Genomic DNA, 16,097 nt, shown 5'->3' with positions numbered 1-16,097 from the left:
ATTCTCTGCAACCCATGGAGCCTTTGCATCAGCCAAAAAGGCAAATTAAGTGGGGACGTGAAATTAATACCCTAGCATCTTTCAAGTCTTTGATAATGACGTGAATTCTAGTAATTTCCCCAGGGATGTAGTATTGCTTTAGGAATTTGGTTTATTATCTTGGCAGGGGATGAGGAAGAAATCTATGGGCTTCTCCTTTGTACTCTTTCAATAGTAGCCCTCACTTTATCAGAAGGAACCCAATATTGGCACCCTGCCAATCACTAAATTTATCTATTTAAATTAGATAAATTTTAAGCCTGGGGAAATAGTCTCAGGCTGGGTCTCCAGACAGACTCAGATCCAGAGTCCTTCTGTCTCCTGACCTTTATAATCTTCTACCTGATTGATGGACCACAGTGGCATTTTGCATCTCTGGGAATTAGCATCAGTATGGAGCCAGTATTGAACCCCCCAGAAGGTCTGGCTCTTTCTCTCTCCCAATCCACAGTCCTCTGGTAAATGGCCACAAGTATCTCTGGGGAAGGCTTGGGGGAAGAGTCCTGTCACCAAGTATGGTCTGCTTGGGCTGCCATGACAAAATACCACAGACTGGGTGGTTTAAAGAACAGAAGTTTGTTTCTCACAGTTCTGGAGGCTGGAAGTCCAAGATCAAGGTGCTAGCAGGTTTGGTTTCTCCTGAGGCATCTCTCCTTCTTGCTATGTCCTCAACTGGCCTTTCTTTTGTGAATACACTTCCTTGATATCTCTTCCTCTTCTTATAAGGACAGCAATCATATTATGTTAGGGCCCCATCCTTTAGCCTCAATTACCTCTTTAAAGGCCCTGTCTCCAAATACAGTTACATTGGGAGTTAAGGATTCAACATGCAAATTTGGGGAGTGGGGCATGGCAATTCACCCCATAATTGCATACACCACCATGCAAAGTTCTTCCTCAGAGGGACCTGGCCTTCACCTCAGTCTAAGGGCTTCAGGTCTGTGATCTTCTTTAGATCTGGAAAGTGGGTAGGAAGCCATGAATCTTCACTACAGCAGTTCAGGTTAGGTTTTCTGACTACTAGACCTAGCAATTTTCTTCCCATATGTGTTAAGCAGCACCTTAGATGCTTCTCCAACTATTTCATTCTAGAAATCCTACACTGAATTAGTCATTGCTACAGAGTTCTGATCCTCAAAATACTCTGGCTAACATCCTGTCCCTGTGGATTATTATGGTAATTGCACCCACCTTGTCTCTGGTGATAGGCGCCATCATCTGGCCTCTTCTGCTCTGAGATCTCATTAATTCCCTTTCAGAGCTGGGAACCCAATTCCACTGCGGCACCCTCACTGTCGTCTCCAGCCTAAAGACAGCAACTGTCTTTAGTTGAGTTCCCCAGGAAACTGGTGGGCCCCTCACCAACATATTTGCTATCAGTCCCTTGGGTCATCCTGAGGTGTATGATCAATGGGCAGCTGAGTAGGTTGCACATAATAGAAGTATACCAAGATTCTCACCATCTCCCTGAGCCTCCTGTACAGCAACAACTCAACCTTGGCCACATATGAAAATAACCTGAGGAGACTTTTTAAAAACCCCTGTCCATACAACCACACGCACAGTTAAATCAGTTAAACTGGTTTAACGAACCAGTTAAATCAGAATCTCTAGGGGTAGGATCCAGGCATCAGTATTGTTCAAAGTGCCCAGTTTGAAAATCATCACCCTACATTATTCCAGGGAAATTACAGTATTTCAGCTTCACTAACCATAGTTTACTACTAAATCTAGGCTTCAGTTAGTCAACCTAGCAGATGATTAACATCTCTCCAGGTACTCAAGTCAATGCATTACTTCCATAATCCTAGTAAATCTGTCTCTATCAACAAATTCAGCCCAATCTTGATCAACACATTTAGTATTTACTCCCATGAATACTGTTCATGCTTGTACTGACTCCGATGGCAAGATCCTTTAAGTCTTTTGGAGTTTAGGCCATTTCTTTTCAGAGTAGGCCTTGTACTTCCTTATCAGTGCTCTATGGAAGTCCTGAGGAGCTCTGGCCTGTGAGGCAAAGGGCTCAGGTGCAACCACTGAAATGCTTCCTTCACATTTGGTGGGGAGCAGAGGGGACTATGTACCTCAGCTATCAACAGAGGTTCAGGGGCTGATGAGGGTTAGAAGTTCTCAACAGGTATGTGTCTGTTCCAGTGTCCCCACTCATGTCTCAGAGCACCATTCCCGACCTCAGCATAAGAGACCTCTTGGCAGGTTAAGTAATTAATTGGTTCTGCAAAACTGCAACACTTACCAGCAGGCACTGGATTTAGTTTTCAGTTATTTCTGCTCTGTAATTGCAGGAAATGAGGGACTCTTTCTGCCATTAAATCTTGCTGATTGTCCACTTTGTTCTTCTCAATGGGACATTCACGGTTTTCAATTTCTTCTTTTCTCCATACATGCTCTTTAAAATCTTCCAAAGAAACCAGCTGGCTCCATCACTTGTGAAATTGCTGTTGTCACCAGACATTTGATTTCCTGATGCTTGCGATAGCATCTTTATCCCATGCCACCATGATAATTTGAATAATTTGAATAATTGTAATGCCACTGCATTTTACGTTCAGGTATAAGAAATGTCATATTCATTTACTAACCTAAATCAAACTAAATCTGTTCACTGAGTCCCGCACAGTGACTGATCTATGGTAAGGGAGGTAAATCTCAGCCATTACTGGGGCTCTCTCCACCACTAAAAAACTGGGAGGGGGCTGGAATCTACAGTGGTTAACATCCTTGCCTCTGTTCTTCCTACTACTCCAAGCTGCTGTCCAGTGTACTCACAAATTCGTGCAGAGGGCTGAGTTTCCAGATCTGAAGGTCAATGAAACCTAACTTCTTTCACTGTTTCAACACAGAGGTAAACTGGAGAGGATTCAGAGACATCTACGTAAGTTTTGTGGAAAATTGCACTATACTACTTGTTTATATTATACAATAGTATGAAATTAAAACACAAAATATTATGGGAATCACTAAATATTGAATTTGAATAAATTTTCCAAATAAAATTTTTTGAATTTTTAGTGAGAAGCTTGAGCTTGCTTCTGTGAGCATACTTATTTCAAAACAGATTTAAAGCTCAAAATGGCTACAGATAATTCCTGATCAAGCCTTTCTTTAACAATAATCTATATCTTCAAATCTTGACTGCTGCCATCAATAAGAAACTGTGATCACACAAGTAGGTGTTAACAAATGGAAAAGAGTATTTATTCCTTTTTTCTTGCTTGGCAGAAATTTTCTTACAACTGCTCTGGATGTTTCGATGTATTTAATTTATACTTCAAGGGTGCAATCATTCTTTAAATCTTCATCTTTTTCTTTTCTTTTATTGACAAATATAATGTTACCCTTTTCTGTCACTGCAGCCACACCACTGTTACACAAACTTCCACAGAGCTTCATATCCTATTAGTTTCAAAGTGTTAACTTACCACTTTCTATACTCAGTACCTAGGAATTTAATTTCGTACTCTTTTGCAGAAGAAATAATGTACTTTCCAGTGTTTCTCATCAATAATCTAATCAGTGTTATTAACTGAGTACAATACTAATATCTGTTGATTCATAAATTTACAGTGAACACTTTATTTAATAGTCTTTGGGATTATGAATTTCTATAACATCTGACATCACAGCATTGTGTCTGCAAATAGCACTATTGCAAAATGGCACCTTCCTCTCTTTCTTTTACTTCATTGGTCCCAAACACGGTGCCAACAACTCCTGTACAGGCTGGTAAATGAGTAATTCTGCCATTGTGCCTTTAGTTATTAATTATGGCACTCTCTAACCAGTATCTTGAGTTTAATCTCTCAGAAGAAATGTGTTTCTTATTTGGCACTTGTAGTCATTTTTTAAAATTATAATCTTTTATTTATACTTTAAAAATTAAAATGGAGGGGCTGGCCTGGTGGCATAGTCGTTAAGTTCATGTGCTCTGCTTCAGCCACCCGGGTTCGCATGTTTGGATCCCAGGCACAGACCTAGCACTGCTCATCAAGCCACACTATGGTGGCATCTCACACAAAAAATAGAGGAAGACTGGCACAGACGTTAGCTCAGTGATCATCTTCCTCAAGCAAAAATAGGAAGATTGGAAACAGATGTTAGCTCAGGGCCAATCTTCCTCACACAGAAAAAATTAAAATGGAGTGTCATAAACCATAGAATGAAGCAAATATTCATGATAACAATGACACCTTCAAATGGACCAATATATGCATTATAGAGGTCCCAGAAGAAGAGAGGGAGAAAGGGGCAGAAAGCTTATTCAAAGAAATAATAGCAGAAAATTTTCCTAACCTGGGGAAAGAATCAGACATCCAGATCCAGGAAGTCCAGAGAATATCAAATAAGATTAACCCACAGAGGGGCCGGCCCCATGGCTGAGTGGTTAAGTTCGTGCGCTCCACTTTGGGGGTCCAGGGTTTCACCGGTTCGAATCCTGGGCCCGGACATGGCACAGCTCATCAGGCCATGTTGAGGTGGCATCCCACATGCCACAACTAGAAGGACCCACAACTAAAAATATACAACTATGTACCGGGAGGCTTTGGGGAGAAAAAGGAAAAGTAAAATCTTTAAAAAAAAAAGTATGTTGCTAAAAGATTAACCCAAAGAGACCCACACTGAGACATATTATAATTAAACTGTCAAAAGTTAAAGCAAGGAGAGAATCTTACAAGCAGGAAAAGAAACACAACTTGTTACATACAAGGGAATCCCAATGAGACTATCAGCAGATTTTTCAGCAGAAGCCTTGCAGGCCAGAATGGAATGGGATGATATATTCAAAGTGCTGAAAGAAAAAAACTACCGACCAAGAATATTCTACCTGGCAAAGTTGTCCCTCAGAATTGAAGGAGAGATAGAAAGCTTTCCAGACAAACAAAAGCTGAAGGAATTTATCACCACCAGACTGGCCCTACAAGAAATGTTAAAGGGAGTTCTTCAAGCTGAAACAAACGGATACTAATTAATAACAGCAAAACACGTAAAAGTATAAAACTCGCTGATAAGGACAGGAAAATACAGCCATTTGTATATGAATGCACTTGAAATGAATCAATTTATAAGAATGTTGTATTTAACAAATTTGGAATGAAAATACACACAAATTTTTAAAAACCATACAGGTACAAATAATCAAATAAATACATGAGGGAGAAATAACAGCTCTTCTTTATAGAAGAATTCCAATTAATAAATGTGGAAGGAATGAGGGAAATGCAAGTTTACCATTAAGCAAATACCACAGTAATAACCATTGCAGGCAAGATCCACTAAAAGATGCTAAAATCAGCAGGCAAAATTTGGGGAGATATAGTATATTAACATAGTCTCAAAGTATCTCATGATATTTGTCAATTATGGAAGGAAATATACTAATTTTACAATGAGGAAACTCAACAGACACCACCTTAACCAAGCCATCAAGGTTAATGTCAGTAGTAACAGGACACATCAACTCATGTACCCCTGATATGATGCACTGATAAGGACACATTATTTCTGTGGTGTTTTGGCCAAAAATTTATAACCTTAATGTAATTAAGAGAAAATATCAGACAAACCTAATTTGAGAGACATTGTATGCAACAACTAACCAATACTCATCAAAAGAGTCAAGGTCATAAAAGAAAAGGACAAACTGAGGAACTATCACATTTGGAGGAGCCTAAGGAGATACAACAACTAAATATAATGTGGGGTCCTGGATTGGATCCTGGAACAGAGAAAGGACATTAGGAGGAAAAACTGGTGAAATTCAAGTAAAGTCAGTAGCTTAATTATTAGTACTTTACCAATGCTAATTTCCTAGATTTGATTATTATACTATGGTATATGGGGTTTTAATGTTAGAGGAAGCTAGGTGAAAGATATACGTAAACTCTCTGTCCTGTTTTCAACTTTCTCTGTAAAGCCTATTATTATTTCAAATAAAGTTTTTTAAAAAAGTAAAGTGAATGTGTTATGGTAAACTTCTAGAGTAGTTGGTTTGCTGCTATTGATTCTCTTGACAATTTTTACATGCAAATAAGATGTTTAGGCTAATGAAGAGGAGAATTATTGGGGTAGGCAAATCCAAACTGAAATACACTTTAATATATTGTCTAATTGGTGATTTAAATTTTCAGTTTCTTTTTTGTTTGTTTTTCCCCAAACAAAACAACGTTTATCTTGTAGATTTGAGACTCCTCAGCTTTAATCAAAATTTACCTTTTTGCTGGACAGAAAATAAATATCTAAGAAGCAGTGAATCTATTTACATAAAATACAAAAAGGCCTTATGACTTTAGAGAATTAATTCTTAAAAATTTAGGTTATCTTTATTCTTAAGGATGTTTCAAAACAAATCAATGAAATATTTGATAAATTAAAATTTGGATAACAAATTTATTTTATTCACCCATTGAATTTCCAAAATATTCAAAAGATACAAATACTAAAACACTTCAGACGCTATTTTGGAAAAATGTTTTGGAAAAAAATAATATTCTGAAGCCCTAAAGCTAATAGTGCCCGTTAAAAAATTGATTTAATTAAATAGTCTACTCACTCCTCCTTTTCAACGTACACTTAGCTATCCGTAGACCTTGAAAATAATTTCTAATGATTTTCTTTAAAAAAAAAATACAACTGGAATTTTGTTGGATAAAATTGAATTTATAAATTAATCTGGGATAAATTTAACCACTTGATAATATTGTCATCCCATTGAAAAGAATGCAACATCTCTCAATTATTCAGATACTCTTCTATATAATTTGTTAGATTTTTAAATCTTCTCCAAATAAATCTTGCATATTTTTGTTTCATATATTTGACTTTAATTTGCAGTATTTTGCTATTATGAGTAATATTTTTTGATAATATATTCTAGTTGGTTATTGCTGACAGAGAGAAATGGTTTTCCTAAGTTATCTTGTATCTAACAATCTTGCTGAACTCGTTCTAATAGCTTTTTATTGATTTTTCTTTATGATAATATCACCTACAAATAATGGCAATTTTTTATCTTTGTTTCTGATGCTTACATTTCTCAATTCTTTTTATTCCAAAGCGTTGTCCAGGAACTCCACTATTACATTAAAGAGTAGTGAGCACTTTTGTCTTGTTACTGATCTTAAAGAGAATGAATTTAAAGTTTTTCTATTAGGTTGTAAATTTGATTAGATTTGGGATATATAGCTTTTCACAAGTTAAAGAAATACTCTCCTACTGTTCCTAATTTTAGATTAAAATTAAGAAATTTTTAAAATCAGAAATAGATGTTGAATATTATCAAATGCTTTTCCTGTATCTATTGAGACAACTATGTAATTTTTACTATTTATTATTATAGTGAATTAGCCAGATTTTCTAATATTGAACCTTCCTTACATTCCTGGGATAAATTCTATATGATCATAAAATATATTGAAGAGCTAATATCTTATTTAGAATTTTTCATTGACATTTATAAATGAAATAGGACGATTATTTCTACTATTATTATTATTACCATTATTATTATCCTTATCTGCTTCTGAAACAAAAATTGTATTTTCATCATAGAGTGAGTTGAGCAACTTTAGTTTGGGGTTTTTTCTGGAACAATTTGTGTACAACAGGAATTAAGAGTTCCTTGAAAATTTGGTAGGATTAACCCTCAAATTCTCCCAGGCTAGTAATTTTGGGAAAAGGCGATTCTATAGTGTCATTTCACTTTCTTTGATGCTTATTTGCCTATTCAAATTTTCTGCTTCCTCTTATGTTGTTTTAGAACTATATTTTCTAACTTATCCATTTCATCTAGGCTTTCAAATTTTTGAGAGTAGTTTTTCAGTACAATTTTTGTTTTTAAACCTCTGTTGTTTCTGTAGTTTTGACAATGTCCTAATGCCAAATAGAACATTTAGATAAATGGTTCTTTTCCTAATAACACTCATCTTTTCTTTGCTGAATGAGTCTAACTCAAGTCCAAAAAGAGTTGGCTCAGAGACAAAGCTAAGTGAGCAAATTGTAGCATGTTCAAAATCACCCCTCTGCTTCAAAACTTTGCTATTGCTACATAACCTCCCCAAGCCACGTTTCTTCTTCTCTTTGACTGACTGCTGTCCTGAAAATAGGGTTCTAATGAAACCATCCTACAACTTGATCGTATATGTCCAGAAATTCCTGAATCTCAGAGTAGATTCAAATTAGGAACCCCAACGACACCCACATTTTACAGTTGAATAAAGAGCAGTGCAGCGAGTTGCAGTGCCTTGGCCAAGTGCTTCGAGAGTGTCTCCAGATGAAATCCTAGCTTCCACACCACTGTGCCTTTGGTAGGGGGTCAGCAGGGAGAAAAGGCCGCCTGTGTGCAACGCATCAAGTGAACAATAAAATAAGTTACCCAGAAAACAAAATAAGCTAGATTACAGATAACATGCACTGATCACAATGTAATAAAATCAGACACTAAAAAGCAAATCAGAAAATGAAAAGGCCCTTCCACTAAGAAATTAAAACATTTTCTCTTAGACAACTTTTAGGTCAAAGAGGTTATACACAAACTAAAATTGCAGAATTTCTAGCAAAATATAATGAAAAGACTAAATATCAGAAGTTATAGGAGATAGCTAATGCCACGTCTCAGAAAAGTTCAAAGCCTTAAATACTTACCTTGATGAAAAAGAAGAAAACAAACATCAAGCCTGATTCAAAACACTGGAAAAAAGACAAAGTAAAACAAAGGGGAAAGTATGAAAAAAAGTATGAAATGGATAGGACAAATTAATGGAAATTAGTGGATGGATAAAATAAATTTAAAAGTTTATAAAAGGCTACCTTGTTCATCTCTGTGCAAAATTTGAATGAAATAAACAATTTTCTATGAAAATGTGATTTATCAAAACAGCCTAGAGGAGATTCTTTTTTTTAATCTGTGTAGGCAATTTCCCAAGAAGTAAGAGAGAACGAAGCCAATGAACTTCCCCCAGAAATACAGGCCAAGGAGTTTAACACAGGAATTCTACCGAAAATGCAATGATCTAACTTCAGTTCTATTTAACTGTTCTACAGCATAGGAAAAGAAAGGAAACTCTCAAATTCTTATTATGAAGTGAGTATAAAAATTAATACCAAAAACTGACAAAGATTGCACAACAGAAAAATGAGTCACTTTAAAAAAAATACATCATGTCCTGAGTGAGATTTCATCAATGCATGAATAGTCCAGTATTTGAATATCTAGAAATATAATGTATCATTTTAACATAGCTTCTCACTGCCAGGCTGGATTTTCCACATTTCCCAGTCCCTGAGTCCCTACCCCACCCAGGAAATGTGCCAAGCTGATGATATTGGGGCAGATGACCCATAGGGAGCCTAAAAGTCAAATTTCTAGGGGGCCACTGCATGTTTGAAGAATTGGAAGGAGCACAAAGCTAGAGCAGGGCTTCTAATCACACAACAACCCACAGACCTACCCATGGCTGATTCAATTCATTTCCAAACCATTCAAAAGGGAACAATCTTGGGACAGTAAGCCAAGGTGAAACTATTATTTCGATGGGAATTTCGCTTCAACTTAATATTCATGTGTTAGTGCCTCACTTACCTGGCCTTGATTAATTCATGTCAATCATTCAAGCAAGATTCCACTGGAATGATCTAATGCATTGCTACTCAAAGTGTGGTCCATCCATTAGAAATGCAGAATCTCAGGCCCCACCCCAGACCTACACACCAGACCTGCCTGCATTTTAACAAGACCCCTAGGTGATTCACACATGAAAGTTTAATAGGCACATTTTAGCCCTTTAGTCATTATAAAAGAACGCTTACTCCAGTGGCCAGTCAGACAAACTGTGCAGAAGGCACAGCTGCCCTTGCTGGTGAGTTATCTGGAGATGCCTTGGTGGATGGAGAGAGCTGCAGGAATGGAAACTGAGGCTTTCATTTACCCAGTCATCTTGTTCCACACCCCTGCTGCTGATCTCTCTGTGACGTTTCCCAACATCCTAACTTCAGGAAACAAGAATAGAAAGGCAGGAGACAAGAGACTCATTCTTTAGCTCTGGTTCTGCTGCTAAATGTCAAGGAAGCCTTCCACTTTTCTTTTCTGTGTCTTAGTTTAATTACCTGAACTGAGGAAGCTGGAGGAACACATGCCTATAGTTACTCGGAGTTCCATCTGCCAGTTCTAACCAGCCAGGATTCAACCCTCAGTCACTCTCAACTCTCAATGACTGCCACCTTTTTTTTAGTCTTTATCAACAGAGATGAAGGGTTGCCATCTAAGTGGCCACCACGCCATGTTACCATTCTGTGCTATCACTGGTCCACTGTATTTAGGCCCCAGTATTACTTAGGTTTCTGCTATATAACAAACAAAGACAAAATCTTGGGGACATAGGTCAGTTGATTATTTCACTCTTGGTCTGTAGGTCACCTGCAATTCAGCTGATCCCATGAGGCTCAGTTTCCCTCCAGGCTTTGATTTAGGTTCTGTTCTCCTCCGCATATTTGCATTCAAGGACACAGGCCGAGGGTGCAATCTGGGTATTCTCTTCTCCTCGCCAAGAGCAGGAATTCCAAGAGTGCTGGCATAGACTTGCCACACTTCTTAAAGCCCTAGCTCAGAACTAGCTCACTGTCATTTCTGCCCACATTCCATTGGCCAAAAGTCACATGACCAAGTTCAAAGTCAAAGGGGCAGGGAACACACTCTACCCATAGGGCAGGGAAACCATGGCAAGTGCAGGGAGAGAAGGAAGCCTTATGGGCAAACACTGCAATCTACCCATGCCTACACTCCTTCACACACACACCCTACAAGGTGCATGGTGATGAAATACATTAGGATTTATCAGGAGCCATTTAATACCCTTGTAAGCTTGAGTAATTTATGCATATACATAATGAGGACATAGTTGAGTATGCAGCCTAAGTCAAACCTAAGAGTCAGCTATTTCTGTACATACCTGGTGCAGTTGTCTGTGAATTCACTAGAAGCCTACTCCAGAAGGAATTAAGAAGTCTTCTAAGAGAGAAAACACCATAAGGGGAGACAAAACAAGGCTTGGTGAGTTTAACCCAGTAATAACAGCACAGTTAGTAACTGGGAGGAGCGATTTTGAGTTTCACATGATGTCTGTGACTCAGATTTTTCTCCCAAGCTCCCGCTGGACTCTCACCTAAGCGTCACTCTCTGACTACACCCCAAGCCACCACGTAGCTCTGGCCCCTTAAGGATGCAGTTTCCTCGGTCACCATGGCTGACCAGCACCTGCAGAGCAGAGGCAACCCCAGGGACACCAGGAACAGCAAGAATGGACTGGTCATGAGCACAAGTGCACACTCAAGATGAAGAGGGGGCGCTTTACAGGGCACTGTAAGGTAACCTCATCTGTAACTACAGGCTGCTGAGACCTGAAATGGAATTTGGGGGTTAAAAGGGTTCCTGGACCCAATTCCAACGTGTATGTGTGTGTGAAGGACTTCCCCACACTAACAAGCAATTCTTAGGTGTCTGATAATTCAACTCAATTCTGATACTACCTACCTGGAGATAGATCAGATCTCACAGGTAAAGGGCTCAGTACTACAAGACTGCCCTCCCCCCTCCCACTTCAGATGCCAGCGGAAATCCCAAGTTGTTACCTGTGCTTCTGATCACCTGGCTACAAGTTGAAGGTTGCAAAGACCCCCTTCAACTCAGGATGCCAATAGCAAGTCCACGTTGTTACCTGTGCAGTCATGCATCACTTAAGGACAGGGCTACATTCTTAGAAATGTGGCACTAGGCAATTTCATCGTGTGAACATCACAGTGTGCTTACACAAACCTATCTGGTGTAGCCTACTACACACCTAGGTTATGTGGTTTAGCTTATTGCTCCCAGGCTACAAATCTGTACAGGCATGTTGCTGTACTGAATACTGTAGGAAATCCTAACACAGTGATAAGTATTTGTCTATCTAAACATCTCTAAACATGGAAAAGGTACAGTAAAAATAGAGTATAAAAGATAAAAAACAGTACACCTGATAAGGCACTTAACCATAAATGGAGCTTGCAGGTCTGGAAGTTGGTCCAGGTGAATCAATGAGTGAGTGGTGAGTGAGTGTGAAGGCCTGGGACATTACAGTACACTGCTGCAGACTTATAAGCACCGTACACTTAGGCTACACTAAATTTATTAAAAAATATTTTTCTTCCTTCAATAATAAATTCACGTTAGTCTCCTGTAACTTTTTTACTTTATAAACATTTTAATATTTTTTAACATTTTTGACTCTTTTGTAATAACACTTAGTTTAAAACAAAAACACTCTGTATAGCTGTACAAACATATTTTCTTTCTTTACATTCTCATTCTATAAGCTTTTTTCTATTTTTAAAATTTTTTATTTTATTCTTTACATTTTTAAACTTTTTGTTAAAAACTAAGACGCAAACACACACATTAGCCTAGGCTTACATAGGATCACCAATATCACTGTCTTCCATCTCCACATCTTGTCTCACTGGAAGGTCTTCGGGGCAATAACCTGCACAGAGCTTTCATCTCCTGTGATAACAATGCCTTCTTCTTGAATACCTCCTGAAGGACCTGCCTGGGGCTCGTCCTGAGGAGGTGCCACACTTTTCAGAAACACGTCCATATGGTTTGCTTGGTTTGTTTCTTTTTTTCATCATAGAGTTACTTGTAAGCAGATAATGCACCATGAATAGTCCTCTCTATTAATGAAAACCTTTCCAGGTTGGGGTCCATGTTTTCAAGCTTTTAAAGGAGCTTGTTGAGGTCTACAAAGGGTCCTGCTAAACCCTCCTCGTGATCTTCTTGGGAGTTCTTCTTTTTCTTCCCCTGCAGTTTCCTTTTCTCTTGCCTCTTCTTCAGCCATGTGTTTCTGTTCCGGTTCCAACAACTCCTCATTAGTCACTTTCTCAGGAACCACCATCTAGGAGCTCCTCAACATCATCCTCATGCACACTGAGGTTTAAGTTGTTTGCCATCTCAACCACAGCCTTGTTGATTTTTGCATCTTCATCCTTGTGTCCTCATCCTTGGCAAATCCTTTGAAGTCATGGATGAACCTGTTGAGTGTCTTCTTCCAGATGCCATTAACATTCTTTGCCAACATCACCCTAAGTCAAAGCAAGGTTCTTGATGCAGTCTTAGATGTAACCCTTCCAGAATTACATCAGTGTCTTCCTCAGTTGCAGCAATAGCCTGGGCAAAGGTCCTCCTCAGGTAGTAGGCCTTAAAAACTGTTACAACTTCTTGATTAATTGGTTGGATCAAAGAGGTGGTGTTTGGAGGGAGAAACATCCCTTTGATTTTAGCAATAATATCACCAATAAAAGGAGGATGTCCAGTAGCATTATCAATAATAAGCAAAATCTTGAAAGGTATGTTATTCTCCAAAGAGTACTTCTCCATTTCACTGGCACAGCAATTCAGGAGGGCATCTTGGAAGGGAAGCTTGGTCATCCATGACTTCTTATTGCTCCTGTAGTATATTGGTAGTGTGTGCTTACTGATATGCTTGAAGGCCCTGGAGTTCTCACTGTGCTATATCATAAAGTGTTTCAATTTGTAGGCTGCAACATTGCCCCCAAGTGAGACTGTTATCCTGTCCTTAACAGCTTTGAAATATGGCATTGACTTGGCCTCCTTATAGATGAAAGTCCTTTCAGGTATTCATTTCCAGAATGAGGAAGTTTCATCCATATTGAATATTTGCTCTGGAAAGTAATTTTCCTCCTCAACCAGCTTATCTAGAGTTTCCAAAAATTCTTAAGCTGCCTTCACATCAGCACTCACAGACCCACCACTCACTTTCACATGATGTAATGAACAATGATTCTTGAATTGTTTAAACCACCCAGAGCTATTGGTAAATTCAACATCATAGTTGGGTCTACCCTTTTCTTTCAACATCACAAACTTTTTGCTTTGACTGTGATCATCATGGTGCTGAGAGGGATACACTTCTGTGTCTAGTCTTCAATCCAGGTCATTAGAAGTTTTCCATGTCTGATACAGGCCCTTCTCAGATTTTTATTAGTCTTGTTACCTTCAATGAATCAGATCCTTGAACAGCTTCTGTCACTCTGTTCTTGTTCTTCAAGATCACAGCTATGGTGGAATGGGACATGCCTGACTGGAGAGCAATAACTATCACTGATTTTCCACCTTCATAGTCCTTAATCACTTTTAATTTCATTTCTAGGTCAATCGTTCAGTGTGGTCTCTGGCAATATTAACAGTGGATATTGTACACTTAGGAGTAATGATGAACAAAACAACATGAGATTAAATCTAGCACAAGAGAACATGATTAAATCAAGAGACACAGTAAACATGAGATGTATGAGGCTACTGCAGGAATAACACAGCATACCGTTTTATGGTAGACTTTGCTTTCATAAGTAGAAAAAGTACACTCTAAAATAACCATAAAAAGTATAATATAGTAAATACACAAACCAGTAACACAGTCATTTATTACATTATCAAGTATTATGTACTGTACATAATTTTATAACTGGCAGTGCAGTAGGTTTGTTTACACCAACATCCCCACAAACATGTGAGTAATGCGTTGCACTATGATGTTAGGACAGTTACGACATCACTAGGTGATAGGAATTTTTCAGCTCCATCATATTCTTATGGGACCACCATCATATATGCAGTTCATCATTGACTGAAATGTTGTTGTGTGGTGCATGACTGTATGCTGAATGGAAGCAGCTAGACAAAAATGTTACACACTGTAGGATTTTACCTACCTAATACATATTCTACAGAAAATTCAAACTAATCTATGGTGACAGAAAAGCAAATTAGTGGCTGCCTAATTTCTGCAGGGCAGTGGGAGGGAGAGGTGGGTTATACAGTAGCACAAAAAAAATGGGGGATGACAGATATGTGCCTTATTTTGATTGTGGTTATGGTTTAATGTGTGTACACATAGACCAAAACTCATGTAATTGTATACCTTAAATAAATGCACTTTATCATGCATCAATCATTTATCAATAAAACTACAAGATAATCTGATATGTTTATTCCCCTTTTAAAATCTTCAAGATAGGGGGCTGGCCCCGTGGCTGAGTGGTTAAGTTTGCGCACTCTGCTGCAGGCGGCCCAGTGTTTCGTTGGTTCGTAATCCTGGGCACGGACATGGCACTGCTCATCAAACCACGCTGAGGCAGCGTCCCACATTCCACAACTAGAAGGACCCACAACGAAGAATATACAACTATGTACCGGGGGGCTTTGGGGAGAAAAAGGAAAAAAAAATAAAATCTTTAAAATATTCAAGATATCATTTGGTTATGTATGTAAACACACCTAAATATGTATTCAGAGTTTTAACGAGCAGAAGGAACTCACATTAAATCCATGCTAGTGTCTGTTTCTGGGAAGGATAGAGGAGAATGGAGATGCAGAAGAGGATGAGAGTTAAAAATGCCCCTTGTAATGTTTGCTATCTTTTATTAAAAATAAAATTGACTGTTGTAAAATCTGGGAGGTGGAAATAAGGTTCTTATTTTTTGCATGATTTTAAAATTTTGCAAAATAAAAAAAGTGAAATGGGAAGAAAGCAAAAAATAAATTTAAATAAATGTTATATTGTCAAAAAGTAGAGTTAAGGGGGCCAGCCCGGTGGCATAGTGGTTAAGTTCGCATGCTTCACTTTGGCAGCCCGGGGTTCACAGTTTCAGATCCTGGGTGTGGACCTAGCACCACTTGTCAAGCCACACTGTGGTGGCATCCCACATAAAATAGAGGAAGATTAGCACAGATGTTAGCTCAGCAACAATCTTCCTCAAGCAAAAAAGAGGACGATTGGCAACAGATGTTAGCTCAGAGCCAATCTTCCTCACAAAAAATAAAGCAGATTTAAAATGGAAGTTGGACACGATGAGGCTTACTTTCTCGAAAAAGTGAGATCACCAGGGAAGTTTAGCAACTGTAAAGAATTAAAATATCCTTCCTTATTCCTCCTACTTATATCTAGTACATTTTACGTTTGCAAATGAATACGGTAATGTTAGATCTCTAA

Source organism: Equus quagga, chromosome 5 (genome assembly GCF_021613505.1).
Source record: "Equus quagga isolate Etosha38 chromosome 5, UCLA_HA_Equagga_1.0, whole genome shotgun sequence".
Classification (NCBI taxonomy): domain Eukaryota; kingdom Metazoa; phylum Chordata; class Mammalia; order Perissodactyla; family Equidae; genus Equus; species Equus quagga.
Note: the sequence above shows the minus strand (reverse complement) of the source record.